This window comes from Pseudophryne corroboree, chromosome 6 (assembly GCF_028390025.1).
Source record: "Pseudophryne corroboree isolate aPseCor3 chromosome 6, aPseCor3.hap2, whole genome shotgun sequence".
Lineage (NCBI taxonomy): Eukaryota > Metazoa > Chordata > Amphibia > Anura > Myobatrachidae > Pseudophryne > Pseudophryne corroboree.
The window spans coordinates 146099372-146117483 of NC_086449.1; the positions used below are offsets into that span (position 1 = coordinate 146099372).

The 18112-nt window shown below is 46.4% G+C and overlaps 1 pseudogene; it reads left to right on the plus strand.

Moving 5' to 3' along the window:
* The first annotated feature begins 5725 nt into the window (after nt 1–5725).
* On the plus strand, nt 5726–5845 carry LOC134937645 (5S ribosomal RNA; annotated as a pseudogene).
* Nucleotides 5846–18112: the final 12267 nt, after the last annotated feature.

The window sequence follows — 18112 nt, forward strand, 5'->3', positions numbered from 1 at the left end:
TTAGAGGGGGGAGGAGTTAGTTTTTATAGGTTCTGTGCCAAACTCCCTTCCCACACACTGTAACCCATCAGTAAGTGCCCCACTGATGGAATCAGAGAAAGAGATTTTACGGTAAGTAAACATATATCCCTATTTGTTTCAGCACTGCACGCTGACCAGCAGGGGGGGTTTGGGGGCACTGTGAGCCCCTCATCCAGGGGCAAATCCGGGAGAGGGACAATCAGTGTGATCACTCGCTGTAAAAGTAATGGAGACAAAAAATGAAAGATCAAGGGAGGCATGGCATATAAAGTGACACTGCCACAGATGTCACCACAAATCCATATCCTTAACCATAAAAGATGCGCCTTTGCCCAAAAATATGCACACCACATGCCACATCACCAAACTGCATTTATGCTGGACTCTGACTTGGAAATGAGCTGTAACATCTGAACGTAGCATGCCAGCTGATTGCAGAGGGAGCTTAGAATGGTCAAATGGAGCAAAGTAGCACTTCAACCCTTTCATATACATTCTTCAGCTCTTAACAATACTCGCTGTATTAAAATAAAATATTCCATTGTGTTTTTAATCCTGGTTAATATTTATGAAGAACTGAATCTTCCATTTTAGGTATTTTCATAATAATCTCTCTTCACAGACACGCTCTAAATGACCCTTGTGCAAAGCTCATGGGAATTCCCAGTCCTATGCACGTGTAGCGTATGACTTGTCATGTGACTGGATCTCCACTCCTCTTTGCCGAAAACACGCGGGCACAGATAGCACTTATAATATTAGTCCTAAAGAGAAAGTAAATCTAAGCAATTATTTCAATTTGTTTATTCCATCATTACAGCATAATATGTGATTACCATTTTAAAACAATTACCCCAAGGTGAAGCAAGTGAAAGTGTCATTTATACTGGTCTCCGTGAACATGTTTTGCCCACCAAGGCCGCACTGTAATAGCTTTAATAGTATCTGAATACACTCACCTTGCAAGTTCTTGGCAGCGCAGTCAGTATATTATAGTTCTCCTTTGATGGTGGTGTACTCAACTCAGGTTCCATTTTTAAACCTTCCATAAACAAGTCTGCAGCTTCTTATCCTCCATATAAAAGAGGGAGGATAAGAAGCTACAGCGGTTGCATCATATAGAAATTGGGACCAATTAAATAAAATGTAACAGGTTTAATTGTTCTAATACAAATGCATAACAAACACTGGGGCAGATGTATTAAGCCTGGAGAAGTGATCAGTGGAAGGTGATAATGCACCAGCCAATCATTATGGGTTTGAAAAATGACAGTTAAGAGATGATTGGCTGGTGCGTTATCACCTTCCACTTATCACCTCTTTATCACTTCTCCAGGCTTAATACATCCGCCCCAATGTTAGGGGTGTGATACGATATAGCGGCGGACGAGATGCCGACTGTCAATATTTCGCCAGCGGCATCCCACCCGCCAGAATACTGGCAGCGGGGCAAGCGCTAAGAGTCCCCTTGCGGGCTTGTTACCCTCACCATGCTGTGGGCTCGCTGTGCTCGCCACAGGATCTGTTCCCACTCTATGGGTGTCATGGACACCCACGAGTGGGAATAGCCCTGTTGCTTCGGGATTCCAGCTGGCGGCATTGTTGGCTGTCAGGATTCCAGCATCGGTATCCTTAATGCCAGGATACCGACAGCCGGTAATTAAACTACATCCCAATATTAGATACATTCCTTATAAGTAAACCAATTATCACAATACAAAACACACTGTTAATAAATTGGAACGTTCGTGTTTAAAAATGCCAAGTGTGTGATAAGTGTCCGTAACGGACAGTCTTTATAGTTTGTTTTGTGTTCTGGACAAGTACATCCAGATATCCAAGAAAACAGCTAATTATTCCGTAATGTCAATAATAATGTCTGGGCAAGTTTATATATAAGCATAGGCGTGCACAGCACATTTTATTAGGGTGTGCACCGCTGGAGGGGCGTGTCTGATGCCACCTATTGGGTGTGACTAGCACCACCTATTGGGCGTGGCTAGCACTATTTTACAATTAGTGCAAGTGAGAGAGCATAAAAATTCAAAAATAAGGGGGCAGCACTGAATGGGATGGGTACATTGGATACACCCTGACTACGTCAATCCCAGAATGCAGGCGTTGGCATGTGAACAAGGTTAACGTTACTTACAGCTGGATCAGCGTTACGACTGTAAACTAGAGATGTGCGGGTTCGGTTTTACTCGGGTCTCAAAACGGCATCATATTGGCTCACGGATGTCACGCGTTTTGGATGGCCAATGAGTAAAACCGAACCCGCACATCTCTACTGTAAACATGCTTGGTAGACAGCATGTTTAAAGTTGTGCTCTTGATCTAGCTAATATTCTGTAAGTAACATGTTGACAACATGCCGGCATCTACATTCAGGGATCGACATCACTGTCCACCCTGTAACTACTACTTGCACACATCTTCTCCCTCGCGCACCTCTTCCCCCTGACACGGCTTCTCCCTCGCGCACCTCTTCCCCCTGACACGGCTTCTCCCTCGCGCACCTCTTCCCCCTGACACGGCTTCTCCCTCGCACACCTCTTCCCCCTGACACGTCTTCTCCCTCGCGCACCTCTTCCCCTTGACACAGATTTCTCCCGCCTTACACAGCTTGTCACTAGAGTGGGTGCAGCTGACTCCCCCATGCAGCTCACTTACCCAGATAGCAAAAAATACATGTTCTGCTACACACAATAAAGCCCCTCACAGCATGTTTTGCCACAAGTGTGACACTGAGCCAAACACTGTCACCCCCCCCCCCCTCCCAATCCTCGGTACCTGTAGTTATCGTCTGTGGCTCGCCGTGTTCCTGATTAGCTCCCCTGCCTCACTGCTGTCTCTGTTCCCCGGCTACCCTCTGGGGCTTCGCATGATCCTCTCTCCCTGCCGCCAGCTCCACGCTCCGCACAGTTGCATGTCTCCACCAGTATGTGCCTGCTTCTTCTGTAGGCTTAAGCAACGTCGCCTGACGAGCTTCTACTAACCGCTGGGCCGCCACTGCTTGCTCCCCTCTGCCCGCACTGCTCCGGCTCCTCAGTGTATCGGACAGATGATGCGTCACTCCCGCCGAGCAGTCACTAGATCGGGCGCTGCTGATGCTGATGGCGCTCTGCTCCGTGACCACACACCCTAAGCGCTGGTGTTGACACCTCGATGGGGATGGATGGAGGCAGCCTGGCAGGTTGAGGGGAGACTGTTTTGATGTGAGATGTGGTGGTGGGCGGCTGCTGCGGACCTGGTGTGTTGGGGGTGCCGGTCATTAGGGGGTGCCTGTGCGCACGCCTATGTATATAAGGTGCAGTGAGGGCAGCTTATCTTTTGTATTATTTCGTTCTTGTGCTCTTTGCAAATTTTCCTCTAAACAACTTACCTGGCTAATTGTTTCGGCAAAAATTCACTCAAATTGTCTGGGATTAAAAAAAATAAAATAAAATCATTACATTTAGAATGTATTTTTTTATTAAAGATTTTATAAGAAAAAAAAAATATTCCTAGAGGTTGCCTTCTCTATAGACCAACATTTGTAATAGTAGCTTCCAACCCCGAGTGTTAACAGATCCCCCAGGGGCAATAGATCCCTAGTGGTAGAGCCCCTGAACCACCAGTTCCACAAGAACCCTCACTGCTAGTAACCACCAATGTGTCACTAAATATATATTATTATCATCAGTTATTTATATAGCGCATACATATTCCACAGCGCTAGCTATTTATATATATATACAAAGACTACTAGGGGATGCTAATTCCTACACACTACTCCAGAGTGATCCTAAAGAATCATTTGTAGAGGAACTGAGGACCATTCTTCTGCATGCACTACGGAGCACAGTGATCACAAAGGAAGAGTATCAATTTCTTATGCAATCCAATCCCATTACCCCCATTTTTTACTTCTTACCAAAGATCCATAAATCACTGACGAATCCTCCTGGCAGACCAATAGTGGCAGGCATAGGTTCACTAACTTCCAACCTGTCAGAGTACGTGGATGTTTTTCTGAAGAAATATGTTAAAACACTGCCATCTTATCTGAAAGATACAACATCAATACTTAACGTACTCGGAACAGTGGAGTGGAAGGATACCTACATGTGGGCGACTGTGGATGTTCAATCCCTATATACATGTATTGAACATTCCAAGGGCATAGCTGCATGCAGAGAATACTTGAACAATGATATAACCCTGACTCCAACCCACCGAGATTTTATCTGTGATCTTATGCTTTTTATTCTCAGTCATAACTATTTTAAGTTTCTTAACCACTTTTATTTACAATGCTGTGGCACAGCTATGGGGACGATTTTCGCCCCAAGTTTCGCAAATTTGTTTATGGGACATTGGGAAGAGACTCATGTATACGGCCTGGAAGCTTTTAAAGAAAAAGTGGTGCTTTACAGACGCTATATCGATGACATTTTAATTATCTGGAACGGCACGATTGAATCTTTTAATGAGTTCTTAAATATGCTGGGGCACAATGATTTTAATTTGACCTTCACTTCAAATATTAACGACAAGTCAGTCGAATATCTGGATTTGGTATTATCCGGTGAGAATGGGGGCATCACCACCAAGAACTACATAAAGGAGGTGGATACGAACAGCTATTTACACTACCGGAGTAACCACCTCCAGAAGTGGAAGGATAACATTCCGGCGTCACAATTCTCGAGGATAAAGAGGAACTGCACCATTCCAAAAGACTGTGATGATCAACTCAAAATCTACAGTAAGAGGTTCCAAGACAAGGAGTACCCCGAGCATATCGTGGCGAAAGCCCTGGAAAAAACAAGGAAGGTCAACAGGGATGAACTTCTGAAATATAAACCAAGAGACGCCAAAAAAGACTCGGTCGCCTTCATCACCTCCTATAATCAACATGAGAAGAACATCAGGAAATCACTCAAGACTCACTGGAATATTCTTCTCATGGACCCTGTCCTCAAAGACCTCCTACCGCCCGAACCAGTCATCATCTTCAAGAAATCTAGGAACCTGAAGGACCACCTTGCACCCAGCCTACTTAAGGAGAAGTCTACCAAGAGCTCTGCTATGCCTAGATGTGTGGGTTCATTTAAATGCGGGAAATGCAATATTTGTAAGTTCCTACATCCAAACCGGAAAACCTTCAGCGATATGGAAGAAAAGGAAATCTACACTATCAAGGAATTCATGAACTGCAATACCGTGTCCGTCATCTATTTGCTGGAATGTTCTTGCAAGAAGAAGTATGTGGGCAAGACCAAAAGACCATTGAAGATGAGGATCCAGGAACACATAAGGAATATAAAAAACAAGGTGGAGAGCCATACTGTCTCCAGACATTTTACATCACACCATAACTCCAACCCAGAGGACCTCACATTTAAAGCGATTGAGCTGGTGCGCCTGGGGGAGAGAGGAGGAGACCTCGCGAACAAACTCTCAAGAAGAGAGATGTACTGGATCTTCCAGCTCCAGACCCTGCAACCGGTGGGTCTGAATGAGAGCTATGAAATCGCACCCTTTTTATGAGGTGCTGTATTCTTCCGTAATCCTCACCCGCCACTATGCCCCCTCTGCACGTCCCTCCTCACTTCTCACTCATTCATGGATACTTGTGTTACATTAAAGCATGCTAACAAACTGGGTTTTTGTGTGTTTTATGTGCGATTGGGTCATGACATTAAGATGTTTACCTCTCAAGTACAGTCAAACCACACTGGTACGCCCAATCTCGTTCGATCTTGGAAGCTAAGCAGTGTTTTGGGCCTGATCAGTACCAGGGAGGGGGACTGCCTGGGAATATCAGGTACTGTAAGGACTGACAAATAACATCGAGCTATCTAGTGACCTAATCAATACCATAAGTTGCTAACCAGTTAACTCTACTAACACATATTTATCCAGGATGCACTCTACTGTCACCAGTGCACTATTTTGTCCTCACAAAATACACACACATCACTATAAACCTCCCCTCACTGTGAGGTAACGAATACTTCTTTTAAACTAACGTTTTCATACTTCCCTAAACTCACATTCACTTAATAGCCACACGCACTTTATATCATATGCACTCTGCATTTTTGCATTTTTATCATTGGATCCCAGCTTGTTTTAACATATATAAATATTCCATATAAAATTTTTCAATATTATGTTGTCTATACATATATGTAAATACTTATCTGTCATGTTTATTTATTTATATATGTATGTATATATATATGTTTATTTGTATATACAATGAACTAGCACATGAGCCTTCACCATTTCTTCTCTGCTTGTTACATGGTCCGGTTTCCATGGCTACCGATGGAATATGAAATTGTGTCTCCAATGACTCCTTAAAGATGGCCACTACGTTTCCCTATGTTTCCTATGGAGATTATCATCACCAAAATGGCCGCCGCTATTCAATGGACATATGTAACATGGAGACCTGAACTAGAGCTGCTGTGAACTGAAGAGACCGCAGCACAATGAGCGGATGACGTCGCCGGCGCATGCGCACGAACATGACCGGAAGTGGGGCGGAAATGTCCGGAGTCACGTGACGCGTCCCCTCCGTCACCGGAAGTGTGGCGGAAGTGCCGCAATTTAACACATAAAGTACATTTCTGGACGATTACAACATTGTTTAAGCACAAAAACCACTCGTTTTTTTATGTCAGTTAGATCATGATACCCCCTTTTGCTTTTATATGTGTACCAATTGAGTGTCCTTGTTGTTCTGTATACCGCATATGTTAATGATACCACATGACTAGTTATGACATCACCAACCCTGAGTCAGTCCATCAGGGGTATAAATAGGCATATTATCTCATTCTGTCCTTACCCTTTGAAGAAGTCAGCTGTGACGAAACGCGTTGGGCTCCCTGTGGTGACCCCCCTGTGCCTATTTTAAAAGCTAAGTTATAACTTCTTATTTTTTACTGAGACATTTATAACCCCAGGATTTTACTAATAGTTTTATGGTTTAAACCTACTTTTATGTGATTAATAAAACTTGTTTGTATCATTTTATAGTTTTTTGGCATTTAAATCAATCTTTTAACAATTGCATTTTAAATCACACCAGTCGCCGGTACCTTTATTCCCCCATTTTTTAAGTTTTCCCAGCAGTCCTGTACCAGTACTGCGTTCTTAAGGGTTGGCAGACACCTTTAGTAAGGTTGCGTGTTTTTTAATGAATTTTAGCAATTTATTTACTAAATCTGCATCATACTGAGAACCCACCTCACAAGTGGCGCTGTGTCAATTCCCTTTTCTATATATATATATATATATATATATATATATATATATATATATATACACACACACACACACACCTGCAGAGCGTGGTTAATGGAGTCTAATTATCAGTCCCCCTGCTGCACCTGATCTCTGCACACTTAAGAGATGATCCAGATCATGCTCAAGGAGGGGACTTCCGTGTAGAATGGATTTCTTCATTTACAGCCAAGGGATGGACTAGAATGACATGGTCACATGGGATGCGACTATGCCAAGAAAGTGGTAAACTGAAACTGCTGCAGGTTGTACTCCTTTTGATATTGCCCAGCTCTGAGTATTTTCACATCAGTAGATACAGCTGATAGCTGTATCTACTGTGTATACTGTATATCTACTATATCAAGCAGTGACTTTTATACCAAGGTTGAGTGACATCACAAAGGGCTAGATGCTACATCGCTTGGAGAGTGATAAAATGGAGAAAGAAAAAGTGCCAGCCTATCAGGTCCTAACTGTCATGGTACAGGCTGTGTTTGAAAAATGGCAGTTAGGAGCTGATTGGCTGGTACTTCTTCACTCTCCATTTTATCACTTTCCAAGCGATGATGAATCTAAACTTGCCTGCATTTTACTAGTGATATCTATCATTTATCTATCTATCAATCTATTATCTGACAGGTTCATATAGGCTTACCTTACACCTTGAGAAGTCAGGGATGGATTAAGGGTCACATGGCTTTGGAAGAAAATTAGTAAGTGCTTATTGTGAGAAATCGAGGCCCAATGTCTCCCTAAATATATATAAAAAAATAGCATTATTTCTTGAGGAAATTAGAAATACAGTTTTAAATCTTGTTTTATCATATGGAGACTGTCACTCTTCTTTCTTCAAATAGAGGCAGCCTGCGGTGCCAGCATTGAGTGATGGGTTATATGCAAGCTGATTCTGAGTCACACGCTGGAGGACAAGCAGTCTCTGTCTGTCTCTGTTATCTGTATATTAGAGATGAGCGGGTTCGGTTCCTTGGGATCCGAACCCCCCCGAACTTCACCCATTTTACATGGTTCTGAGGCAGCCTCGGATCTTCCCTCCTTGCTCGGTTAACCCGAGCGCGCCCGAACGTCATCATCCCGCTGTAAGATTCTCGCGAGATTCGTATTCTATATAAGGAGCCGCGCGTCGCCGCCATTTTCACTCGTGCATTGGAGATGATAGGGAGAGGACGTGCAGCGTTCTCTCAGTTTCTGTGTTCAGTGTGCTGCAAACATCTGTGCTCAGTGTGCTGCAAATATCTGTGCTCAGTGTGCTTGCAAATATCTGTGCTCAGTGTGCTGAAAATATCTACGTTCTCTGCCTGAAAAACGCTCCATATCTGTGCTGCATTGTAGTATATAGTAGGAGGACAGTGCAGAATTTTGCTGACCAGTGACCACCAGTATTATATAGCAGTACGGTACAGTAGTCCACTGCTCTACCTACCTCTGTGTCGTCAAGTATAATATCCATCCATACCTGTGGTGCATTTTAGTTGTGCGCAGTATATATATAGTAGGAGGACAGTGCAGAATTTTGCTGACCACCAGTATATAATATATAGCAGTACGGTATAGTAGTCCACTGCTCTACCTACCTCTGTGTCGTCAAGTATACTATCCATCCATACCTGTGGTGCATTTTAGTTGTGCGCAGTAAATATAGTAGGAGGACAGTGCAGAATTTTGCTGACCACCAGTATATAATACATAGCAGTACGGTACAGTAGGCCACTGCTCTACCTACCTCTGTGTCGTCAAGTATACTATCCATCCATACCTGTGGTGCATTTTAGTTGTGCGCAGTAAATATAGTAGGAGGACAGTGCAGAATTTTGCTGACCACCAGTATATAATATATAGAAGTACGGTACAGTAGTCCACTGCTCTACCTCTGTGTCGTCAAGTATACTACAAAAGTTCAGTAAAATGACCCAAAAATCAAAATTAAAAGCGTCTGATGAGAAGCGTAAACTTGCCAATATGCCATTTACGACACGGAGTGGCAAGGAATGGCTGAGGCCCTGGTCTATGTTCATGGCTAGTGGTTCAGATTCACATGAGGATGGAAGCACTCATCCTCTCGCTAGAAAACTGCAGTGCCACTCCTAGATGGGCCAGGTGTTTGTGTTGGCCACTTGGGTCGCTTAGCTTAGCCATCCAGCGACCTTGGTGCACCTCTTTTTTCTTTGCATCATGTGCTGTTTGGGGACTATTTTTTTAAATCTGCCATCCTGTCTGACACTGCAGTGCCACTCCTAGATGGGCCAGGTGTTTGTGTCGGCCACTTGGGTCGCTTAGCTTAGCCACACAGCTACCTCATTGCACCTCTTTTTTTCTTTGCATCATGTGCTGTTTGGGGACTATTTTTTAAATCTGCCATCCTGTCTGACACTGAAGTGCCACTCCTAGATGGGCCAGGTGTTTGTGTCGGCCACTTGGGTTGCTTAGCTTAGTCACACAGCTACCTCATTGCACCTCTTTTTTTCTTTGCATCATGTGCTGTTTGGGGACTATTTTTTAAATCTGCCATCCTGTCTGACACCGCAGTGCCACTCCTAGATGGGCCAGGTGTTTGTGTCGGCCACTTGGGTCGCTTAGCTTAGTCACACAGCTACCTCATTGCACCTTTTTTTCTTTGCATCATGTGCTGTTTGGGGACTATTTTTTAAATCTGCCATCCTGTCTGACACTGCAGTGCCACTCCTAGATGGGCCAGGTGTTTGTGTCGGCCACTTGGGTCGCTTAGCTTAGCCACCCAGCGACCTTGGTGCACCTCTTTTTTTCTTTGCATCATGTGCTGTTTGGGGACTATTTTTTTTAAATCTGCCATCCTGTCTGACACTGCAGTGCCACTCCTAGATGGGCCAGGTGTTTGTGTCGGCCACTTGGGTTGCTTAGCTTAGCCATCCAGCGATCTCGGTGCAAATTTTAGGACTAAAAATAATATTGTGAGGTGTTCAGAATAGACTGGAAATGAGTGGAAATTATGGTTATTGAGGTTAATAATACTATGGGATCAAAATGACCACCAAATTCTATGATTTAAGCTGTTTTTGAGGGTTTTTTGTAAAAAAAACACCTGAATCCAAAACACACCCGAATCCAACAAAAAAATTTCAGGGAGGTTCTGCCAAAACGCGTCCGAATCCAAAACACGGTCGCGGAACCGAATCCAAAACCAAAACACAAAACCCGAAAAATTTCCGGTGCACATCACTACTGTATATACATCAGGGACGTGCAGTCAGGGGAGGCAGGGGAGGCAGTGCCTCCCCTGTCATTACGATTAAAATAATAGAAAGAAGATACATAAGACACATATTCTGTGTCATATGTACCCTCTTTATATTAATATAATCATTTTAGCCCATCTAATACGTTTGGGAGGCACTGACAGCTAGTGCCTCCCGTAGCTAGTGGGAACGGGACAAAGCGGGGGGGGGGGGGGGGGGGGGCATGCGCTGGGCTGGAAAAGCCCATTACAAAAAGACTAGAATGCAGCACTTATACAAGTGCCTCACTGGCAGGGAAGGCACGCCCCTGCTAGCGAGGCACCTGTGATTGGACAGCGGATCCAGTGCTGGATCCGCTGGTCCAATCACATAGACGCGGCCGGGAGAAGCGGCGCCGGGACCAGTCAGATACTGCTCCAGCTGCGGCGGCGCCGGGATGCCCAGGAGTCCATGCGGGGCTGACTTCATAGTACTGTTCTTGCTGTTGCTGCCGCTGCTGGTCCGGCGCCTGTCACACACAGGCAGAGCCTGAAGACAGTGCAGCAGCAGCGGTACATGGAGGAGAGGGAGAGCGGAAGACAAGAGTGCACCAGCAGCGGTACAGGGAGGAGGGGGAGTGCGGAACGGCAGATCTTCCTACTGTAATCTAGGTAAAGTGTGTTCCATGTCCCCCCCTCCCCCTACTAGCTAATGTGTGTGTTCCATGTCCCCCCCTCCCCCTACTAGCTAATGTGTGTGTGCCATGTCCCCCCCTCCCCCTACTAGCTAATGTGTGTGTGCCATGTACCCCCCTCCCCCTACTAGCTAATGTGTGTGTGCCATGTCCCCCCCTCCCCCTACTAGCTAATGTGTGTGTGCCATGTCCCCCCCTCCCCCTACTAGCTAATGTGTGTGTGCCATGTACCTCCCTCCCCCTACTAGCTAATGTGTGTGTTCCATGTCCCCCCTCCCCCTACTAGCTAATGTGTGTGTGCCATGTCCCCCCCTCCCCCTACTAGCTAATGTGTGTGTGTGTGTGTGTGTGTGTGTGTGTGTGTGTGTGTGTGTGTGTGTGCCATGTACCCCCTCCCCCTACTAGCTAATGTGTGTGTGCCATGTCCCCCCCTCCCCCTACTAGCTAATGTGTGTGTGCCATGTCCCCCCTCCCCCTACTAGCTAATGTGTGTGTGCCATGTACCCCCCCCCCTACTAGCTAATGTGTGTGTGTGCCATGTACCCCCCTCCCCCTACTAGCTAATGTGTGTGTTCCATGTACCCCCCTCCCCCTACTAGCTAAAGTGTGTTCCATGTCCCCTGCTGGCCCAAACGCTGGCTAATGTGCATGGCGACAGCGGCGGGAAGCCACAGACCCAGCGTGAATTGAGCGGCGCCCCGTGCTCTCCTCCTCCGCCCTCTCTCAGACAGAAGCCCCTGCTTGACGGCCAGCGGCTGTGTAGAGTGCACAGCCGCTCACCGCCGTCAGCCGCTCACCGCCGCCAGCCGCTCACCACCGCCAGCCACTCACCGCCTCCAGCCGCAACAAATGAGTCAGGTAATGTTCACCTGCTGTCACCCTCTCTCCCTGTCGTTACTGTCCCTGTCCCTACTGTCACACTCTCTCTCCCTGTCGTCAATCTCTCTCCCTGCTGTCACTGTTGTCACTCTCTCTCTCCCTGCTGTCACTGTCGTCTCTCTCCCTGCTGTCACTATCGTCACTCTCTCTCTCCCTGCTGTCATTCTCTCTCCCTGCTGTCACTGTCGTCACTCTCTCTCCCTGTCGTCACTCTGGCTCTCCCTGTCGTCACTCTGGCTCTCCCTGCTATCACAATTTCAGCTCATTCAGTGTGCTACAATGTGAATGTCGGCTCATTCAGTGTGCTACAATGTGAATTTTGGCTCATTCAGTGTGCTATAATGTGAATTTCGGCTCATTCAGTGTGCTACAATGTGAATTTCGGCTCATTCAGTGTGCTACAATGTGAATTTCGGCTCATTCAGTGTGCTATAATGTGAATTTCGGCTCATTCAGTGTGCTACAGTGTGAATTTCGGCTCATTCAGTGTGCTACAGTGTGAATTTCGGCTCATTCAGTGTGCTACAATGTGAATTTTGGCTCATTCAGTGTGCTACAGTGTGAATTTCAGCTCATTCAGTGTGCTACAGTGTGAATTTCGGCTCATTCAGTGTGCTACAGTGTGAATTTCGGCTCATTCAGTGTGCTACAATGTGAATTTTGGCTCATTCAGTGTGCTACAGTGTGAATTTCAGCTCATTCAGTGTGCTATAATGTGAATTTCGGCTCATTCAGTGTGCTACAATGTGAATGTCGGTTCATTCAGTGTGCTACAGTGTGAATTTCAGCTCATTCAGTGTGCTATAATGTGAATTTCGGCTCATTCAGTGTGCTACAATGTGAATGTCGGCTCATTCAGTGTGCTACAATGTGAATGTCGGCTCATTCAGTGTGCTACAGTGTGAATTTCGGCTCATTCAGTGTGCTACAGTGTGAATTTCGGCTCATTCAGTGTGCTACAATGTGACTTTCGGCTCATTCAGTGTGCTACAATGTGAATTTCGGCTCATTCAGTGTGCTACAATGTGAATTTCGGCTCATTCAGTGTGCTACAATGTGAATGTCGGCTCATTCAGTGTGCTACAATGTGAATTTCGGCTCATTCAGTGTGCTACAATGTGAATTTCGGCTCATTCAGTGTGCTACAATGTGAATGTCGGCTCATTCAGTGTGCTACAATGTGGATTTCGGCTCATTCAGTGTGCTACAATGTGAATGTCGGCTCATTCAGTGTGCTACAATGTGAATGTCGGCTCATTCAGTGTGCTACAATGTGAATTTCAGCTCATTCTGTGTGCTATAATGTGAATTTCGTCTCATTCAGTGTGCTACAATGTGAATGTCGGCTCATTCAGTGTGCTACAATGTGAATTTCGGCTCATTCAGTGTGCTACAATGTGAATGTCGGCTCATTCAGTGTGCTACAATGTGAATGTCGGCTCATTCAGTGTGCTACAGTGTGAATTTCGGCTCATTCAGTGTGCTACAGTGTGAATTTCGGCTCATTCAGTGTGCTACAATGTGACTTTCGGCTCATTCAGTGTGCTACAATGTGAATTTCGGCTCATTCAGTGTGCTACAATGTGAATTTCGGCTCATTCAGTGTGCTACAATGTGAATGTCGGCTCATTCAGTGTGCTACAATGTGAATGTCGGCTCATTCAGTGTGCTACAATGTGAATTTCAGCTCATTCTGTGTGCTATAATGTGAATTTCGGCTCATTCAGTGTGCTACAATGTGAATGTCGGCTCATTCAGTGTGCTACAATGTGAATTTCGGCTCATTCAGTGTGCTACAATGTGAATGTCGGCTCATTCAGTGTGCTACAATGTGAATGTCGGCTCATTCAGGGCGGGATGTACTAATGTATTGTACATCGCCGCCCATCGCCGCCCTGCGCCACGATGCTGATCGCATATGTACTAACATAAGCGATCAGCATTGCGGAGGACAGCTCTTCCGATAAGAGCTGTCCTCCGCGATGCGCAGCGGCAGCCTGACTTCCGGGATTCGGCCCCAGGGGTCAGTCTGCGCATGCGCGGGGTGACGGGGGCGGCCGCAGGGCATGCTGGGAGGGATCCGATCGGATCCCTTACACAGCGCCGCGGAGAGAAGCCCATAGGCTTCTATGGACGTACGCCAGCTAAAGCTGGCGTACCCCGCCGCGGCGCTGTCCTGCCGGCCGGGGGTTAGTACATCAGGAAAATGCGGTAAACAGGGAGTTTACCGCATTTTCTGCTTAGTACATCCCGCCCTCAGTGTGCTACAATGTGAATGTCGGCTCATTCAGTGTGCTACAATGTGAATGTCGGCTCATTCAGTGTGCTACAATGTGAATGTCGGCTCATTCAGTGTGCTACAATGTGAATTTCGGCTCATTCAGTGTGCTACAATGTGAATGTCGGCTCATTCAGTGTGCTACAATGTGAATTTCGGCTCGTAGCATGTGCTATAATGTGAATTTCGGCTCATTCAGTGTGCTACAATGTGAATTTCGGCTCGTACCATGTGCTACAATGTGAATTTCGGCTCGTACCGTGTGCTATAATGTGAATTTCGGCTCGTACCGTGTGCTATAAGGTAAAAGGAGCACCAGTACTAGATAGTATAAGGGGTTCTACTACACTGGACACGCCACCTATTGGGTGACCACGCCCCCTTTTCTGGCCTTCGGCGCGCACATACTTGCATCCTTAACTGTTGCATACCCCCACTTCAAAATTTCCACTTCAAACACTATATATATATATATATATATATATATAATTTAGTGATGAGCGCCTGAAATTTTTCGGGTTTTGTGTTTTGGTTTTGGGTTCGGTTCCGCGGCCGTGTTTTGGGTTCGACCGCGTTTTGGCAAAACCTCACCGAATTTTTTTTGTCGGATTCGGGTGTGTTTTGGATTCGGGTGTTTTTTTCAAAAAACCCTAAAAAACAGCTTAAATCATAGAATTTGGGGGTCATTTTGATCCCAAAGTATTATTAACCTCAAAAACCATAATTTCCACTCATTTTCAGTCTATTCTGAATACCTCACACCTCACAATATTATTTTTAGTCCTAAAATTTGCACCGAGGTCGCTGTGTGAGTAAGATAAGCGACCCTAGTGGCCGAGACAAACACCGGGCCCATCTAGGAGTGGCACTGCAGTGTCACGCAGGATGTCCCTTCCAAAAAACCCTCCCCAAACAGCACATGACGCAAAGAAAAAAAGAGGCGCAATGAGGTAGCTGTGTGAGTAAGATTAGCGACCCTAGTGGCCGACACAAACACCGGGCCCATCTAGGAGTGGCACTGCAGTGTCACGCAGGATGTCCCTTTCAAAAAACCCTCCCCAAACAGCACATGACGCAAAGAAAAAAAGAGGCGCAATGAGGTAGCTGACTGTGTGAGTAAGATAAGCGACCCTAGTGGCCGACACAAACACCGGGCCCATCTAGGAGTGGCACTGCAGTGTCACGCAGGATGTCCCTTCCAAAAAACCCTCCCCAAACAGCACATGACGCAAAGAAAAAAAGAGGCGCAATGAGGTAGCTGTGTGAGTAAGATTAGCGACCCTAGTGGCCGACACAAACACCGGGCCCATCTAGGAGTGGCACTGCAGTGTCACGCAGGATGTCCCTTCCAAAAAACCCTCCCCAAACAGCACATGACGCAAAGAAAAAAAGAGGCGCAATGAGGTAGCTGACTGTGTGAGTAAGATAAGCGACCCTAGTGGCCGACACAAACACCGGGCCCATCTAGGAGTGGCACTGCAGTGTCACGCAGGATGGCCCTTCCAAAAAACCCTCCCCAAACAGCACATGACGCAAAGAAAAAAAGAGGCGCAATGAGGTAGCTGACTGTGTGAGTAAGATAAGCGACCCTAGTGGCCGACACAAACACCGGGCCCATCTAGGAGTGGCACTGCAGTGTCACGCAGGATGGCCCTTCCAAAAAACCCTCCCCAAACAGCACATGACGCAAAGAAAAAAAGAGGCGCAATGAGGTAGCTGACTGTGTGAGTAAGATAAGCGACCCTAGTGGCCGACACAAACACCGGGCCCATCTAGGAGTGGCACTGCAGTGTCACGCAGGATGTCCCTTCCAAAAAACCCTCCCCAAACAGCACATGACGCAAAGAAAAAAAGAGGCGCAATGAGGTAGCTGACTGTGTGAGTAAGATAAGCGACCCTAGTGGCCGACACTAACACCGGGCCCATCTAGGAGTGGCACTGCAGTGTCACGCAGGATGTCACTTCCAAAAAACCCTCCCCAAACAGCACATGACGCAAAGAAAAAAAGAGGCGCAATGAGGTAGCTGTGTGAGTAAGATTAGCGACCCTAGTGGCCGACACAAACACCGGGCCCATCTAGGAGTGGCACTGCAGTGTCACGCAGGATGTCCCTTCCAAAAAACCCTCCCCAAACAGCACATGACGCAAAGAAAAAAAGAGGCGCAATGAGGTAGCTGACTGTGTGAGTAAGATAAGCGACCCTAGTGGCCGACACAAACACCGGGCCCATCTAGGAGTGGCACTGCAGTGTCACGCAGGATGGCCCTTCCAAAAAACCCTCCCCAAACAGCACATGACGCAAAGAAAAAAAGAGGCGCAATGAGGTAGCTGACTGTGTGAGTAAGATAAGCGACCCTAGTGGCCGACACAAACACCGGGCCCATCTAGGAGTGGCACTGCAGTGTCACGCAGGATGGCCCTTCCAAAAAACCCTCCCCAAACAGCACATGACGCAAAGAAAAAAAGAGGCGCAATGAGGTAGCTGACTGTGTGAGTAAGATAAGCGACCCTAGTGGCCGACACAAACACCGGGCCCATCTAGGAGTGGCACTGCAGTGTCACGCAGGATGTCCCTTCCAAAAACCCCTCCCCAAACAGCACATGACGCAAAGAAAAAAAGAGGCGCAATGAGGTAGCTGTGTGAGTAAGATTAGCGACCCTAGTGGCCGACACAAACACCGGGCCCATCTAGGATTATATTAAATAAAACTGCACTGTCTGGTGGTCACTGTGGTCAGTCACTAGTAAACTCTGCACTCTCTACAGTACTCCTAAGCTCCAGTAAATCAAGTGTCTCTGTCTCAAATCAATCTCACTCTCTCTCTTCTAATCTAAATGGAGAGGACGCCAGCCACGTCCTCTCCGTATCAATCTCAATGCACGTGTGAAAATGGCGGCGACGCGCGGCTCCTTATATAGAATCCGAGTCTCGCGATAGAATCCGAGCCTCGCGAGAATCCGATAGCGTCATGATGACGTTCGGGCGCGCTCGGGTTAACCGAGCAAGGCGGGAAGATCCGAGTCGCTCGGACCCGTGAGAAAAAACATGAAGTTCGGGCGGGTTCGGATTCAGAGGAACCGAACCCGCTCATCTCTAATATATATATATATATATATATATAAAAAAATATATCAATGCCTCCCCAGCCAATGACCTCACCGCACGTCACTGATATACATACCTCTTTGTGATTGTACTTCTCACGCCATATTGCCAGCTGTAAGGTGTTCTAAACTCCTATTACTGATATGTGATTGAGAATTTATAGCATGTCTTATATGCAGGGTTCTGTAAACCATTCAACTGAGCATAGTCTATCTATACAATAATTAGCCATGGCATGTGATTGACGAGAGCAATGGGAGCAGCATCCCCCTCAGCTTTAATAAATACCCCCATTGTGTGTGTCGATCGTAACAGTGCCTTTATGCATACACTCTGTGTAACGTATGCGCCACAGGAGTTTCTATGGACTGTGGCATATGTGCAGTAGCGATCGCTCAAGTAAACACTAGCATTACATGCGACTCTGATCAGGCCCATTGACTATTCTCTGCTGCTCTGGAGCTTTGAGGGGCGCTGATCCTTCTCCTGCAACTAAAGGAATCCCATATCACAGTTCCCATTACTAACTGTTCCAATCACAGCCTGAAGGCAAACGTTAGTGTGGTAACCTATTCTGCTGGTAACATGCAATGAAAGTCGGTAAACACCTTTCCCTGATGGGGATCCGTTTGCCGGCTGTC